The 15733-nt window shown below is 48.1% G+C and overlaps 1 long non-coding RNA gene across 2 annotated transcripts; it reads left to right on the top strand.

The window, feature by feature from the left end:
• The first annotated feature begins 8469 nt into the window (after positions 1-8469).
• LOC123802669 (uncharacterized) lies at positions 8470-15389 on the top strand. Of its 2 annotated transcripts, XR_015724110.1 has the most exons (5): positions 8470-8544; positions 10959-11169; positions 13179-13278; positions 14726-14995; positions 15130-15389. It is a non-coding gene; the product is annotated as an uncharacterized LOC123802669 (long non-coding RNA). The 2 variants fall into 2 exon arrangements; XR_006782603.2 differs by having other exon boundaries at positions 14726-15389.
• Positions 15390-15733: the final 344 nt, after the last annotated feature.

The raw sequence follows: 15733 nt of genomic DNA, 5'->3' as shown, positions 1-15733 counted from the left end.
CTCTCTCTGTCAAATAAATAAATAAAATCTTTAAAAAAAAGTTTTAAATATCAAAACCTGAGGAAGAAAGCTTTTTAAAAATCTTAACAAAATAAAACAAAACAACCATGCCGGTTCTGAAGACAGAATACAGGGGCTTAAACCCTTTCTCTGCTGTAGGAGTTTCCCCCATGGCTGTAACAAAGCTCCACAAGTTAGTGGCTTCAAACGACGGAAATGTGTGGGCTCACAGTTCTGGGGCTGGAGGTCTGAGATCAGCTTCACTGAGCCGAAACCAAGGTGTCGGCAGGGCTGAGCTCCCTCCAGAGGCTCTAGGGGCGCATCCATTCCTTGGCTGGTCTGGCATCTGGAGGCCCCCGCCGTCTCTGGCTGGAGGCCCCTTCCTCCGTCCTCAAAGCCCGCAGCGTAGGATCTCGCTTCAGTAGCCAGACTGCTGCCCTCTCCTCTGTCGGCTCTCCCCCTGCCTTGTGTCGGTATTTAGGGTACATCTGGATAATCTAGGATGATCTCCCATGTCGAAGTCCTTAAACGAATCACACCTGCAAAATCTCTTCAGTAAAATTCACGGGTTCCAGGGATTAAGACGCAGACATCTTTGGGGTCAGTATTCAGCCCACTACATGCACCACTTACTAGCTGTGTGTGTGTAGGAAAGTTTCCTCACCTCTCTGTGCCTCGGGATCTTCATTTTTATTTCAATTAATTAATTAATTAATGTATTTATTGAGGGGGGAGGTGCAGGGGAGAGCGAGAGAGAAAATCTTAAGCAGGCTCCAGGCCCAGCATGGAACCTGACATGGGCTTGATCTCACAACCCTGAGATCATGACCTGAGCCAAAATCAAGAGTCAGGTGCTTAACTGACTGAGCCACCTGGTGCCCCAGGATCCTCATTTTTAGAATGGAGATAATTACAGTGGCTACTTACGGCCGTGAGGATGAAATATAACGTGCTAGGCCCCGGGCCTGGCACATAGTAAATGCTTAATAAATGGTAGCTATTGGTATTATTTTATCTCATTATCATTCTTACGCCTTTTAATTGTGCCGGGCACATGTTAAGTGCTGGGAATTTGAAGATGAAAAGACATGGTTCTTGTGCTCAGGAGTTTATGATCCAATGGAGACACAGAAATGCCAACAGCGTGTAGGAGTCAGCCCGGGCTGCACGACAAAACGCCACAGGCTGGGTGCCTAAATGACAGACGTGTATCTGCTCACAGTCTGGAAGCCAGAAGTCCAAGTTCAGGGTGCGGGCAGGGCTGATGCCTTCTGAGGCCTCTCTCCTCGGTGTATGGACGCCATCTTCTCCCTGTGTCCTTCCATGGTCGTCCATCTGTGTATGTCTGTGTCCTGATCTTTCTCTCTTTTTTTTTAAAAGATTTTATTTATTTATTTCCTTGAGGGAGAGCAAGAGTGAGAGAGCACAAGCGGGGGGAGCGGCAGAGGCAGAGGAAGAAGCAGACTCCCCAGTGAGCAGGGAGGCCCACGTGGGATTTGATTCCAGGACCCCGGATCATGACCTGAGCTGAAGGCAGATGCTTCACCGACTGAGCCCCCCGGCGCCCCTGTGTCCTGCTCTATTACGAGGACAGTCAGAGTGGCGTAGGGCCCACCCTCACGGCTGCGCTTTACTGTAGTCACCTCTTACAAATCTCTTTCTAAACACAGTCACTTTTCCTTGAGGTGCTGGGGGTGAGGAATGCACCATATGCATTTTAGCCTGTAACACAATGTATAGCAAAATAATTCCAAAAAGAAAGCACAATATGGTCAGGGAAAAGTGGGAAAGGAGTGACATCTCCTTGTGGGCAGTTCAGTGATCCTTTTACCACATGAAAAACCACCAACTGAGGACACACGGAGAGAGGAGCCATCTGAGCACAGAAGGATGAGGGTCATAGAGGATGTGGGTTATTGCCAGTGGAGACAGCCAGAAAAAGCAGTTCAGAGGAGGTTAGGGGAAGGGGAGGGCAGTGAGGAGGGAGAAGTCCTACTTTCCCTCACTCTGCCCCCATCACACGAGGATGAGGGCACCAGGACTCAGCCCACACCGAATGCCATCCCATGTCCTCATGAGCCAACCGTTCCCAATCTCTGGAGACTGGACTGACTGCCCACCATTGCCTGGAGACAGGCTAGCCGTGCAGAGCCTTGGGCCCACCTGGACCCACTGCATCCGAAACTCTGGGGGGTGGGCAGGGATGGGGGCGGTGTCTGAACAGGTCCTGCGGGTGATTCTGACCCTCCCTGGAAGTTTGAGAGCAGCTGCTATGATTACACTGAGCTGATTTTAAAGCGAGGGATCCGCATGGACCCTGGACAGAGAACGAGGGCCAGGCTGTGGGTGAGTCCTGTGTGACCTCTGGAGCAGGAGACCCCGGCCTGGCTCCGGCTCCCACGTGCTGCACCTGCAGAACGGAAACCCTGGCCCTCAGCTCATAGGGCGAGCGCAGACGTTCCGGCGGGGGTGGGGTGGGGGTGGGGGGTGGGGGTGGGGGGTCACGCCGGGCAGGGGCTACAAGCCCTGTAGAGGTTCATCTTCTTCCCTCCCTCTGCCAGCCCCCGGCTGACCACTGGTGTGGTAGTACTCCTATTTTGTTTTCTCCACCGACCCGAAGAGAACTTGGGGGAGGAAGGGCTGGAGGGAGGTATCCCATTTTTTCCCCCTTCAAAGCTGGTCAACCCCCAAGAGGGCCTTGGTGGTTGTTACTCAGATTTGCAGCCCAAATCACTCTTAGGAAACATCCAGAAAGGCGGAGAGAAGTGGAAGAGATACGTGCAGAATAGAGCCAGACAGCAGCTTTTGTGTTCAAGTGACCAAAAGGGGCATCTTAGGGCCTAACCTGGTGTGTCGTTTGCTAGGGTCGCTGCATAAAGCATAGAGCACCACAGACTGAGCGGCTTAAAACAACAGGAATTAATTTTCTTGCAGTTCTGGAGGCCAAGAGTCTGAAATCAAGGTGTCTGTACTGTTGGTTTCTTCTCATGGGCTCAGAAGAAGACTCCGTCCTTGCCTTCTTCTAGCTTCTGGAGGCCTCCGACTGTCCTGGCTTCTCCTGGGTTTGCAAGGCAGCCCACCCATCGCAGGGCACTGTGCCCGGGTCCCCCGTCCCCACACGGTCCTCTCTCTGTGTGTCTGTGTCCGAATTCCTTCTTCTTACGAAAACGCCAGTCATTGGATGTAGCCTGATGCAGTCTCATCTCTCCTAACTTGATTATATTTGCAAGCAAGGCCCCATTCACAGGTACTAGGGGTCGGGATTTCAACACGCTCTTTTGGGGACACAGTTGAGCCCACCCCACTGGGCGCTGAGAGAGCAGGCTGCTGGCAGCAGGCAGGTGGACGGCAGGCTCTGGCCGGCTCAAAGCCTTTGTTCCTCCCGGGAAGGGGACTTTGCTTGGGAGTCCCTGATGTTTACGAACAACTTCAGCTTCTCCGGACTGCAAAATAGGGAACATGAGATGTCTCCAGCCAGTTTCTGGAGCTGGTGATTGCCTGCTTAGCTTTGCTTAATTGAAAAAAAGAAAAAGGAGAAGCAGCAACTTAGATCTTTACGACTTTTTTTGTTTTTGCCCGAAGGCAACTTAATAAAATGAGGGTGGGCGGGAACAATAATGAGGGTGGTCTGAAAATAAAAGACTTAACTGTCCTCTCCATCTGGACGGAATGTACTGGAAGGAAGTTGTATATGTTTAATGATGTGTTTGTTAGTATTCGAGCTCCCTGTGACGATTTGGGGGCCACTTCTTTAAAGGCATGCTTTTAGGGGCAAAACTGCGTGGTTGCCGGGGGCGAAGAAGGTGAGCTAAGCCAAACCTCCACAAACACTTTGCAAATTGCAGCCGGCCATGCTCTGGCAGAGAAGGGGGGTGAGCTCACCTCCCATAAGTAGTACATTGCACAACCTCGGGGGGGGGGAAGGAGGTCTGGGAATGGGGATGTCACCCCTTCCAGAGTTTTCCAAGTCACTTAGATTCTGCTTGTTACCTTCCTTCAATAGAATGGGTGACTTCCTGCCCAAGGGAAGGGTCTCATCCCTAACACTGTCCTTGCCATTTAAACTTTCTTCCTTTCACCCAAAGCTGTCTTCAAAAATATGAGGAAAATATTCTGGGTCAACTTGTAAGCGTGGCCCAACAGAGGGTCGACCATACCCCAGCTTCTCTTGAAGGGCCTTCTAATCCACAAGTTGCCAAGTTAGGTTTTGTCCCGCGATTTTACCACTTTGGCCACCTGCCCCCCGGGCTGGCTGGTGACCAGCGAAATGGCCTGGGACAAGAAACCTGCCTTGAAGCCTGTGGTAGGCTGAATAATGCCCCTTGCCACAAAGATGTCCTAATCCCTGGAATCCTCGAATGTGTTCCCTTGCATGGCGAGGGCGCTTTGTAAATGTGATTAAGGATCTGGAGATAGGACGGTATCCTGGATCATCCAGGTGGGCCCTGCTTGCGACCACAGGTGTCATGAAAGAAAGACAGAGGGAGCTATGATGCTGACGGAAGAGGAGAAGGCAGTGTGATGATGGAGGAGGGGCTTGAGCCAAGGCTCGCAGCTCCAGATGCTGGGAGAGGCAAGGGACAGAGCACGGCTCAGGGAGACTGCTTTTGGACTCTGGCCTTCAGAACTGTGACAGAATAAACTGCTGCTGTTTTTAAACTCCCAAGCATGTGGTCTTTTGTTACGGCAGCAAGAGGAAACGAATACACCGTGCTAAACAATTTCTTGGTGAAGTCATGAGTCCCCCCTTCCTGGCCGTGATCGGAGACTGTTTTCTCAGAGTGTGTCCATAGAGGAGATGGTGGCTCCGGGAAGCGGGGTGCCTGGGAGAAATCCTGAACCCCTCTCAGCTCTAAGACTGCTGTGTCAGTTTGCTAGGTTGTTTCAAGCAAAGGAACATAGACTGGGGGTTTAAACAATGAAAGTTTATTGTCCCACAGTCTGGAGGCTGGAAGTCCAAGATCAGGGTGTGGGCAGGGATGGTTCCTCCTGAGGCCTCTCTCCTTGGCGTGTGGACGCCATCTTCTCTCTGTGTCCTCACATGGTCATCCCTCTGAGTGTGTCCGTGAACCAATCCACCTCTTCTCAGGACACCTGTCATACCGGATTAGGGCCCACCCTATTGGCCTTGTTTTGCCTTAATCACTTCGCTAAAGATCTTACCTCCAAATACAGTCACATTCTGAGGTCGTGGGGGTTAGAACCTCAGCATACGAATTTGGGGGGAGCACAACTCAGCCCATAGCAATGGCGTTGTGCAGTGACATTGATGACATATCTATTCAAGGGTATTTTTAGATATACCCCTGCTTTGAATTTTGGAGCCACTATGGCCATGCATATAAGGAGGGAAAAAGTCTAAAAGTGCAAACTTATGATGCCAGAAAGTCCCTACAGCTTTAAGCTTTGCCTCCAGTCACTTCCCCTGGGGAGGACCCAGCTGGGTGTGTGCCAGCTTCTGGGGGCTCTGAGGGTGGTCTGCCTGCCCACGTTTATGTCTCTGGCCCATTCTAGGACTTCTCTGCCTGATACACAGTAAGCCACGCTGAGCTGTCCATGATGCATCTGCCAAAAAAGCCAGCCAACAGGCAGAAAACCCACCCCACAGACTGAAATAGAAACTGACTTGTTTTCCAATGTGTGACAAAGGAGGGAGGTATTTAATTTTGAAAGGAGCTGAGCCAGCTTTCTTCTGGGTCATTTTTTTCTGGAACAAAATCCTCCTCAGTAATCTCCCTGGGAAGGTCTCCCTTCTTATCCATCTATGGACATTTTGGATGGGCTAATTCTCTGTCGTTGGGGGGCTGTCCCGTGCACTGTAGGAGGTTAACAGCATCCTGCCCCTACCCATTAGATGCCAGTAACATCCCCGTACTATTTGTAACAACCAAAAATATCTCCAAACATGGCCAATGTCTCCCGGGGGGAAAATCACCCCCAGTTGAGGAGGACTGGTCTGACTAAACCGTGAAGAAAAACAGAATGGTGGAGAGGATGGGCTGGGGTCTTTGTTGAGAATACAATAAGCTGTAAGTGGTATGTGGATAATGGCTTGACATGTTTAAGGTGGATGGTGGGAATACCACGGAAGGTATAAGCCTCCGTCAGTGGGGTGTACAGGTGACAGGAGGTCAGTCTTGCTGGCTGTTTGACTCAGTTTGTCCACTGGCCTTCTGGGTGGGCCAGGGCTCCAGGTGAGAACAGAGAGTGCCCTAGAGGATGCTTGCAGTCCTCACCACCTTCGCTCCTTCCCTCTGAGCTCTGAGTGAGGACACCTTGCCCGTGCGTAAGCTCAGCTCTCTACACGTCTCTCTTTCCTTTTGCTCCAACCACACACTGGGGTGCTCCCTGAACACCCCAGGTCCTTCCTTCCTCAGGGCCTTTGCACTTGCTGTGTTAGCCCCACACAAAACTTTCCTCCTATAGTTTTGTTTTCCTGGCTCCTTTCAACCATTGAAGTCTTAGCACAGCTATTGCTTGACTGCCCACCTAACCTGCCATCTATTTGTCACTGGGGATATAGAGGCCCTACCTTGCAGCTTCATCAGGGGCTGGCCCTGCCTGCACCCCCTCATCTGATTCTTTACAGTCATGAGAGTTTCTAAAATTTCCGGACGTGCCTGTGTCGGCTGCCCTCCCTTCCAGAGCAAAGGACACCCTTTCACGCCCAACCCCCACGCCCTCATTCTGAGCACCAGGGAGGTCTTTTCCCAGCACCCTTTGGGGTTTGCATTGGGATTTTTAAATTTCTGTGCTGGGCTCCAACCATGCCTGCCTTCCATGACCACAAAATGTATACTTTGTTGGGAGGGGCTTTCCTGTGGCTTATCTTAGGATCTGCAGAAGAAATCTCATCCTTCTTCCTGCCCAGACTTTAAAGGAGGGCGGAAAAGAGTGGGGTGGGGGGGAGGTCAGCAGAGCTGAGATGAAGATGACCATGCCTAAGTTAATTTCCTGCCCTCATAAGAGCTGGTTGTCATGGCTGGTGCAAGATGGCGCCCAGCCTTGCATCTCCAGTGGTAACAATCAAATCCAGCTAAGCCCCACGCCCTTTACACGGTATTATGTGGTAGCTCCCACAGTCCTGGCCAAAAAGAGAGCTTCCTAATTAGCTGTCCTGGAAACTGGTGTTAATTGAGTTCTTATCCATCTTCTTTGCCCCTAGGGTGCATCAACTGGAGTGGTCCACGAGTGAGAATGTAAAGCCAACCGGAGTGCTTTAACTTCACTTCAAATTAGTCCCAATTAAAAAATTGAGAATGGACTGCATATGAAAAACAGGTGGCAGACTTTTTACTTGTGAAGTTTATCTGACCATTTGGTCTCTGTTTGACACACTCAGTCCCCCACAATCCTTATGTCTCCCGAATCCATCCGGATCCATTGTAAATAGAGAAAGGTAGCTATTTAAGTACAATAAATAAGATCCTCCGGACAAATCTAGGTAAGAACGTTATATGAACAAGTATTGTTTGGGGGATGTTACGGAGGTCACTCACCCGGCCGTCTGTATCTTTTAACATGCAATTCTAAAATGCACAACGTGCTTTCAAGGGAAAGCATGAGAAGACATAGGATTCGGGTGTTTGTTGTGTCTACGGTCATGCCAGAGACGCTTTCAAAAATGAAGTTCTCCAAAGACCTTTATTCTAGTGGCAAGAATAAAGATCTTTATTATTTTATTTAAAGCCCAAATAACAACACTTCTTTTGAGGTTTGTGGTTAGCGCGACTCGTTGTTCTTAAGAGGCACACGTGAAGTCCTTTCCTATGAGCAACGTTGTTTTATAGGAGTCATCAAAAATTATCTAACAAACAAAACGCTTAAAAACTTGGGCTTGCCGCAGAACTTGAAATGAAACACAGAGCGGTCTTTAGATTAGGGTGAAATTTATGGCCAACTGGAGAGCCATGTGTCCGTGAACCCTCGCAGCTGTTTATTACGCAAGAACAAAGGGGTCCGCGCCTTAACTTATGTAACGACTACAGTGACGGAGACAAATCTCAGGAGCCATCATGTTTCTGTGGTTGGGACTTTTTCCCAGGAAGGAAAGCCTGCACCTGCCTCCTGACAAGACTGCCCATCACATGTTGTAAGAAAACCACCTCCCCCGGTGGGAACGTACCAGTTCTGCGATGAAGTAGGGCTTAGGTCCGGCTGGGCGTTAGCTTTAAGGAGCAAGTAACTTGGTTATTTCTGAGTAGTGGGTTGCTCAGATCAAAACCAAATGGGGCAGCTTCAGGCCATGAGCATTGTTCCACGTCTGCTCCCAGAGGAAAGAGAACTTTGGGCGCGTGTTTGGCGAAATGTACATAACAAAAACTTACCATTTTAGCCATCTCCAAGTGTACCGTTCGATGACATTAAGTACACTCACACTGTGGTACAACACTCATCGCACCCGCCTCCAGCACTTTTTCATCTTCTCAAGCTCACATTTCATCCCCATGAAATAATCATTCCCTGGTCCCCACTCCCTGCAGCCTCTGGGAAGCTCCGTTCTGCTTTCTGCCTCTGTGAATTTGACTACTCTAGGGACCTCACGTAAGTGGAACCATGCGGCATTCTGTGACTGTCTTATCTCACTTAGTATCATGTCTTCAGGGTTCATCCGTGTTGTGACATGTTTCAGAATTTCCTGCCTTTTTAAGGCTAAATAATATTCCATCGAGTGTATATACTGCACGTTGCTCATCCATTTATCTGTCAATGGACATTTGGTGAATACGGAACTTTCTATTTTACTAGCTTGCACGTGGGCAAGACTTGTTCTAAAGAACAGTTTCTGCAACTTTACTGAAGAATTTGCTGGAGCTCTTTAATCTGATGGAAAAAATAGACGATGAAAGAAAAAAATAAGCAGGCAAATAGCATATACTTAGATATAGCAAATATGTAAATAGGGGTGTCATTTCTCTTCCAGTTTTTTTGTTGTTGTTCTAGAAGAATATTCAGGGTACAGAGTCTGCATTTCAAAAATAGAATTCATGAGTCTAATCATATTAACTCAATGGGGAGCATGAATGCCCAAACAGCCTGTGTGAGTCATTTCTTGGATCCTAAAAGGAATCCGTTTCAGGCAGGAGTTTTCTCTTCTTTGAGGTTCGTTTTAAGAAGTTCCAAAAGCAAACAGCAAAATAACAAAATGCCTAGAGCCACAGATCTCAGAGCCGCCTTTCAAAATAGCAGCCCCGCTGCCAGGTATCGGGTGGGGGGGGGGGGGCGTTGGCTCCAGGCTGGAAGGGACTCCCTTCCTCAGGCGGGTCAGGCTCGCCAACCTTCTCCGGGTCTTACGATCATGATCATGCTAAGTTTATTCGATTTAAGAAACCATGCTGTTGTGTGAGGGGGTGGGGTTGGTGGAGAAGGGGAGTGTGAGAGAGAAAACAAAAGGATCTGGGGGCTTTTGGAAAGTCATAACCATTTCTGAGAATTAATCTCTTCCAGTAGCACCAAGTTGCTTTACTGGCATTTCTGTGTCTAGCTCCCAGCCAGGGTCTAGAGCACGTGTCAACGCAGGGCGTCAGTGCAGTGCTGCAGAATTCCATCATGCTTGCCCCGTGCAAGCCAGGGCTAGCTTCTGGGTTCGGGTCTGACCTTCTGGTCTCTGAGGCACTTGCCCTTCTCTGCCTTCCCCGGTGCGTCTTCCCACAGGGGCTCCCTCTCCCCACAGCACTGCTGGGTCCCATCGTGGGTCTCTCTCTTGGTTCTAAAACCACCACTGAGTTGTCTTATTGGCTCGTCTTTACTAATCTTCTATGCCTGGGGAATAAAGCCTCCCCATCAAGAATTATCAAGCCCCGGGGCGCCTGGGTGGCACAGCGGTTAAGCGTCTGCCTTCGGCTCAGGGCATGATCCCGGTGTTATGGGATCGAGCCCCACATCAGGCTCCTCTGCTATGAGCCTGCTTCTTCCTCTCCCACTCCCCCTGCTTGTGTTCCCTCTCTTGCTGGGTGTCTCTATCTCTGTCAAATAAATAAATAAAATCTTTAAAAAAAAAAGGATTATCAAGCCCATCGCTACATTGCCACAAATACGCAATAAATCAGGGTGGCCCGGTTCTCCGGCACCTGCAAACACGGAACAAGCATCCATTCTCTAGATCTCTGTGTGTCCAGCGTGCTGCTGACATCAGTGCCTTCTTTCCCTGAGAGTGAGTAAGGTTAGTGGTCAAATAAGTGAGGGCCATGCCAGGTTGACCAACGATAAATATGCATATTTACCACAGGAATTATCAGAAATTTAATGTGCAGTGGAAATCTCCAGGAGATGGGTAAGGTTGTCCAGATGTAGTTAATTATCAAACCCTCTCATCAATGCACATCGCCCTGGAACGGTGTCCTTAGTGCACACTTGGAACACCCCAGTTTAGACACCTGTTACATTCAGGAATTTTATGTGGTGTGTAACACATAGTAGGTCATCAACGTGATATCAGAAGTGTTTCAGGGACTACATACTCCAGGCACCCATGATCCCAGTCCTCCTCCAGGGACCCCCCCCACCCCTGGTTTGTAATGCCTGCTGGGTCTTGCTCTTTTGGTACCGTACAGGGGAAGGAACAGAGAGCCGGTCTGGGAAAGGGAGAAAATGGTGGGATTTTCAACAGAAAGCGTCGAGAAACTGCTGTTGTATGAAAAAGGGAGAGAGAAAGTAATAGGAGAATCCTGGGAGAGGGTGGCCAAGTTTGGGGAGGAGAGAGTCTCCAAGAACTGAAATGTGATATAGAGAAAGAGTGGAAAAAGAAGGTAGGAAGGTTCACAGTGTGTTGTGATGGGATCTTCCTTTGGGGCTTGGGAGAGACTTCATTTGCTCTTTGACTTATTCTTTGCCTTCTGGGTTGTTTGGTTTTTGAATCAGATGCCCTGGCTAGCTTCAGGGGGCCAGCAAATCCTCGGCTTTACTGCAGATTTCACTGATAATAATATTAACTCTTTCTTATCATCACCTACCTGTAGGTCTTCTTGCTTGCTCTCGCCAGAACAGGATATTGGAACTAGAACCACGGATCTGGGTACCGACTGTCAAATTTATCAGATGCGTCACCCTGATTGAGTCAAATGCCACCTAAAGACCCCAAATCTCTAAATCATAGTGCAGAATGGACCAAGGAAAGCCAAACTCATTCAATCCAAGGGATCCCTTTTTTCTAGAAGCTTGGACAGCAAGGTGAGCATTTGTTTCTAGCAGGTAAGCCTGGCAGGTCCCCCTCTGGTCTCAGCTCAGCTACCACAATTCAGGAGCCCCTCCAGGGGAGTCAGAGCAGGCCCCAACCTGTGGCCTTCCCCCCACCCCCGGATAAATACGATGTGTAAACTGGCGCTTCAAGCCACGCTTTGATTTCCAGGGCAAGTCGGCATCCAGGGTCCTGTCCAATTTTATGATATCAAATGAGTGCATTTTGTTTCCTGCTTATAATTGCTGCCTAAAGCATCTGCAGGTGACCTCAAGGCCTGCTTTGAAATCAATCTCCAAAGCGCACAAGGATTCTTTTTGCACGTTTTGTCTTCGAGGGACTTAGAAATCACGGATCTGATAAGCACAGTTGATGATTAAACTTAATGAGCTGGCGATTGGGAGAGCTTTGATTCGCTTTGACAAAGGCTCTTTGAGCTTGGTTACAAACTAGAATCTGGTTTGTGTTTGTGTTTGTCTTAGCCTTTTCTGTTGAAGATCTTGATTTACGTCTCGAAAGGACTAAGGTTTGCTGGAAGCTTCTGGAAGTTGAGGCATCTGTCCTTGGGGCAGATTTCTGTGGAGTCTAAGTGAAATGATCCCTGGGCCCACCCCGGGAAGCACCTGGGTGGTGGCGACAGGCCAAGGCCATTTTGGGAAATGAGTATTTCCAATAACAATTTCTTATTTTTAAAATTAGAGTGGGTTAGGAAAATTGGAGGGGATGCAGGAGGAGGAGTACCGGAGAGAAGGAGCTTGGCTGTGTCCTCCTGGAACAGCCATTTTGCCTCTGTATTGGCTTGGTCGTGGGCCCCGAGCAAGGAGGGCATATTCATGCACTTATCAAATGGCTCTTACATGAATAACTCACGTTATGAGACAGACTCTTCTTCCATGATTTACTCATTTGTTTGTGCCTGGCGTAGCATTCCCTGGTGCTGGCGAGTTCTAGCAGCTGTTCCGGCTCCCATGGGAGTTTCTTGCCCTGCACTGTCATGGGCCCCTCAAGCCAGAGAGGCTGACACAGCCGTGCAAGGAGGGCCAAGGAGCCCTTGGGACACAGATCATAACTTTCTTGTGTAAGCAAGACATGGCTCGGGGAGTATCAACCGTGGAGGAAGGTTTATCGTGGAAAGCAAGAGTTTCCCTGCCCTACCCTCTCCGTGGCTGTCTAGCTCTGCGGAAATAACCCTTGTAAATGCAATCTTTAACTGTCACTGTTCCTAATCTTGGTAAACCCCACCAGGTTACGAAGTTATATATACGTATACCTCCCCCAAAATACCCATTTATGGCAATATCTATGTATTTCTGTCATAAAAATTAGAGATGTCCATCTGTTCTTCTTCCCTCCTGCCAATATAGTTATTACGCTGTTTTGGTTTCTCAACTTGTTGACTTTGTAAGCCAAAATAACAGATTTGGCGTCTCTTTAACAGCGTCTCTTAGGCTCTCACTTGGAAAAATAACGACGTGAGCGCCCTGGCCTGTCCCTCCTCTCCCGCCACTGATTCCATCCCTCCTGAAAGAGCTGGACCCCACCCCCACCCCTCCCACCCCCAAGCTGGTTCTGGAGTCCCACCAGCTCCCACTTGCTCCCCTCTCTAGAAGCCGGTCTCTCTCACCCTCCCTCCCGAAGAAGTCGGTTATACTGCGTGTCTCTTCAGAACTCTGGCTTTGGCATTTGGAGAGGTCTGGAATATACCTTTTCAGCAGATGGCCATGATGGATGGGTATGCAACAGGCACTCGAGACCCTGGAAGGCAGGTGATATGAAATGGCGCTTCCTGTCAGTGCAGTGACAACAGGAGCACAGAGTGGACATGGAGTCAGTGTTCTACAGCCAGCCCCACGGAAAGTGGAGTCCATTACGCCCAAAGATGTCATTCGGGGCTAGAATTCCTTCCACAAATATTTACGGAGCTAATTCTCACTGTGTACAATGCAGTTCTTTCTTTAGTTATTTTTACTATTTGGATGCTTTGACATATTTCTAATTCCAGGAATATTTATTCAGCGTACTGTTTCCAGAAAAAGAAGGGCTTCATAAATGGGTGCAGCAGGCCATGGCCTGTCCAGGCGAAGTGTCCACAAGCATCTCAAGTGAGTGAGGAGACAAAGAGCAGGCAAGGCCTTTGCTTTCTTTCTGATTTACAGGTGGATAAACAGGCGAGGATGAGGCAGGGTTGGCTCTAATTTAAGGAGTCATGCTTGTTTGCTGAACATAGGCTCATTATCTTTTCCCCCTTCCCTCCCTCCCTCCCTCCCTCCCTCCCTCCCTCCCTCCCTCCCTCCCTCCCTCCCTCCTTCCCTTCCTTCCTTCCTTCCTTCCTTCCTTCCTTCCTTCCTTCCTTCCTTCCTCCCTCCCTCCCTCCCGATTTTCCTTCTTTCCTTCCTTTCTTCTTTCCTTCCTTCTTCTCCCCTTCCTTCTTTCCTTCCTCCCTCCCTCTTTTCCTTCCTCTCTCACCTTCCTCCTTCTTTTTTTCTTTCATAATCCTTATCTCTTTTAAAAATTTTTATTATTGAAGTATAGTCAACATACACTGTTAGATTAGACTCAGCTGTACAGCACAGTGATTCTACGAGTCTGTACGTTAGCCTTGCTCACCACCACAAGTGTAGTCAACATCTGTCATCAATCCTTATTTCTGATGAAAAGATCTAGAAAACAAAAACACAAATTTTAATAACCTTATAGGCATCCTTGGGATTAGCCCCAGTAAGTAAAATAACCAAATCATCATTTGAATTTTTTAATTTAGACTTTATTTTTTTAAAGCATTTTTGCATTCCCAGGAAAATTGAGGGGAAGAAACAGAGATTTCCCATACACCTCCTGCCCCCAGCCCCACATGCACAGCCTCCTCCTTAATCAACATGAGTGGACATTTGTTACAATCAATGGGCCTACATTGACATAATCACCCAGAGTCCACAGTTCACACTACAATTCACTCTTGGTGTTGCACACTCGATGGGTTTCCACAAATATACACAGGCATACCTTGGAGATGTGGCAGGTTCAGGTCCAGACCATTGCAAAAAGGTGAATAGTGCCGTAAAGTGAATATGGCAATAAAGCGAGTCCAGGGGATGTTTTGGATATCCAGTGCTTATAAAGGTTACATTTACACTATACTGTAATCTAAGTGTGCCGTAACATTGTGTCTAAAAAACAACGTACACTCCTTCATTAAAAAATAGTTTATTGCTAAAGAATGCTAACCATCATCTGAGCTTTCAGCAAGTTACACATTTTCCTGGCTGTAACCTCTTGCCCTGGTGTGGAGGGCTGCTGACTGAGCAGGGCGGGGGTTGCTGAAGGCTGGGACGGCTGTGGCAACTTCTTAAAATAAGACAACAATGAAGTCTGACGTGTTGATCGACTCTTCCTTTCCTGAACGGTTTCTCCAGCACATGACGCTGTGTGATAGCATCATACCCAGAGTTGAACTTCTTTCAGAATGGGAGCCGATCCTCTCAAACCCTGTCGCTGTTTTATCAACTAGGTTTATATGATATTCTAAATTTTTTGTTGTCATTTCAACAGACTTCACAGTATTTTCACCAACAGTCGATTCCATCTCGGGAGACCACTTTCTTCGCTCATCCGTAAGAAGCAATTCTTCATCCGGTCAAGGTTTATCATGAGATTGCAGCAACTCAGTCCCATCTTCAGGCCCCACTGCTGTTTCTGGTTCTCTAGCTGTTTCCACCCTGTCTGCAGTGACTCCCCCCCGCTGAAGGCTTGAAACTTCACTTTGTAAAAAATGCAGCATCTGCAAAGTGCACTCAAGCCAAGTGCAATAAAGAACAGGAGGTAATGACACACCCACCACGGAGGGGATGCCCTAAAAACGCTTTGCACTCTGCTTACATATCATATCCCCTTGCCCTCAAGCCCTGGAAACCATTAATTTTTTTTTTTTTTTTTTTTTTTTACTGTCTCCGTAGTTTTACCTTTTCTAGAATACGATACAGCTGGAGTCATACAGTATAAAGGCCTTGTAGATTGGCTTCTTTCATTTAGTAACATGCATTCAAGGTTCCTCCAGATCTTTTCAAGACTTGATTGATGATTTCTCTTTAGTGATTGATAACATTCTGTTGTCTGGATGTACCACAGTTTCTTTATCAAGTCACCTGCTGAAAGACTTGTTGGCGCTTCCCAGGTTTTCTATTTGTGAATAAAGTTGCTATAACCATGTACGGTTTTTTGTATGCACCTACGTTTTCGACTTCTTTGGGTAAACACTAAAAAGTGTGATTTACTGGATTGTATGGTAAAAGTATGTTCGATGTCATAAGAAACTGCCAGACCGTCTTCCAAATCGCTGCACCATTTTACATTCCCACCAGCAATGAATGAAAGTTCCTATTGCTTCACGTCCTCACCAGCTTTTGGCACGGGTAGTGTTCCAGATTTTGGCCATTCTAGTGAGTATGTACTGGTGTCTCATTGTTTTGATTTGCGTTTCCCCAATGACACAGGATGTGCGACATCTTTTCGTACTTGCTTTCTGTATATCTTCTCTGGTGAGATGTCTGTTAAGCTCTT

The sequence above is a fragment of the Ursus americanus genome, chromosome 4 (genome assembly GCF_024610735.1).
Source record: "Ursus americanus isolate L20-20 chromosome 4, mUrsAme1.1.p, whole genome shotgun sequence".
Taxonomy (NCBI): Eukaryota; Metazoa; Chordata; class Mammalia; order Carnivora; family Ursidae; genus Ursus; species Ursus americanus.
The sequence above is the reverse complement of the archived record's forward strand: the minus strand, read 5'-3'. Positions and strand labels throughout refer to the sequence as shown.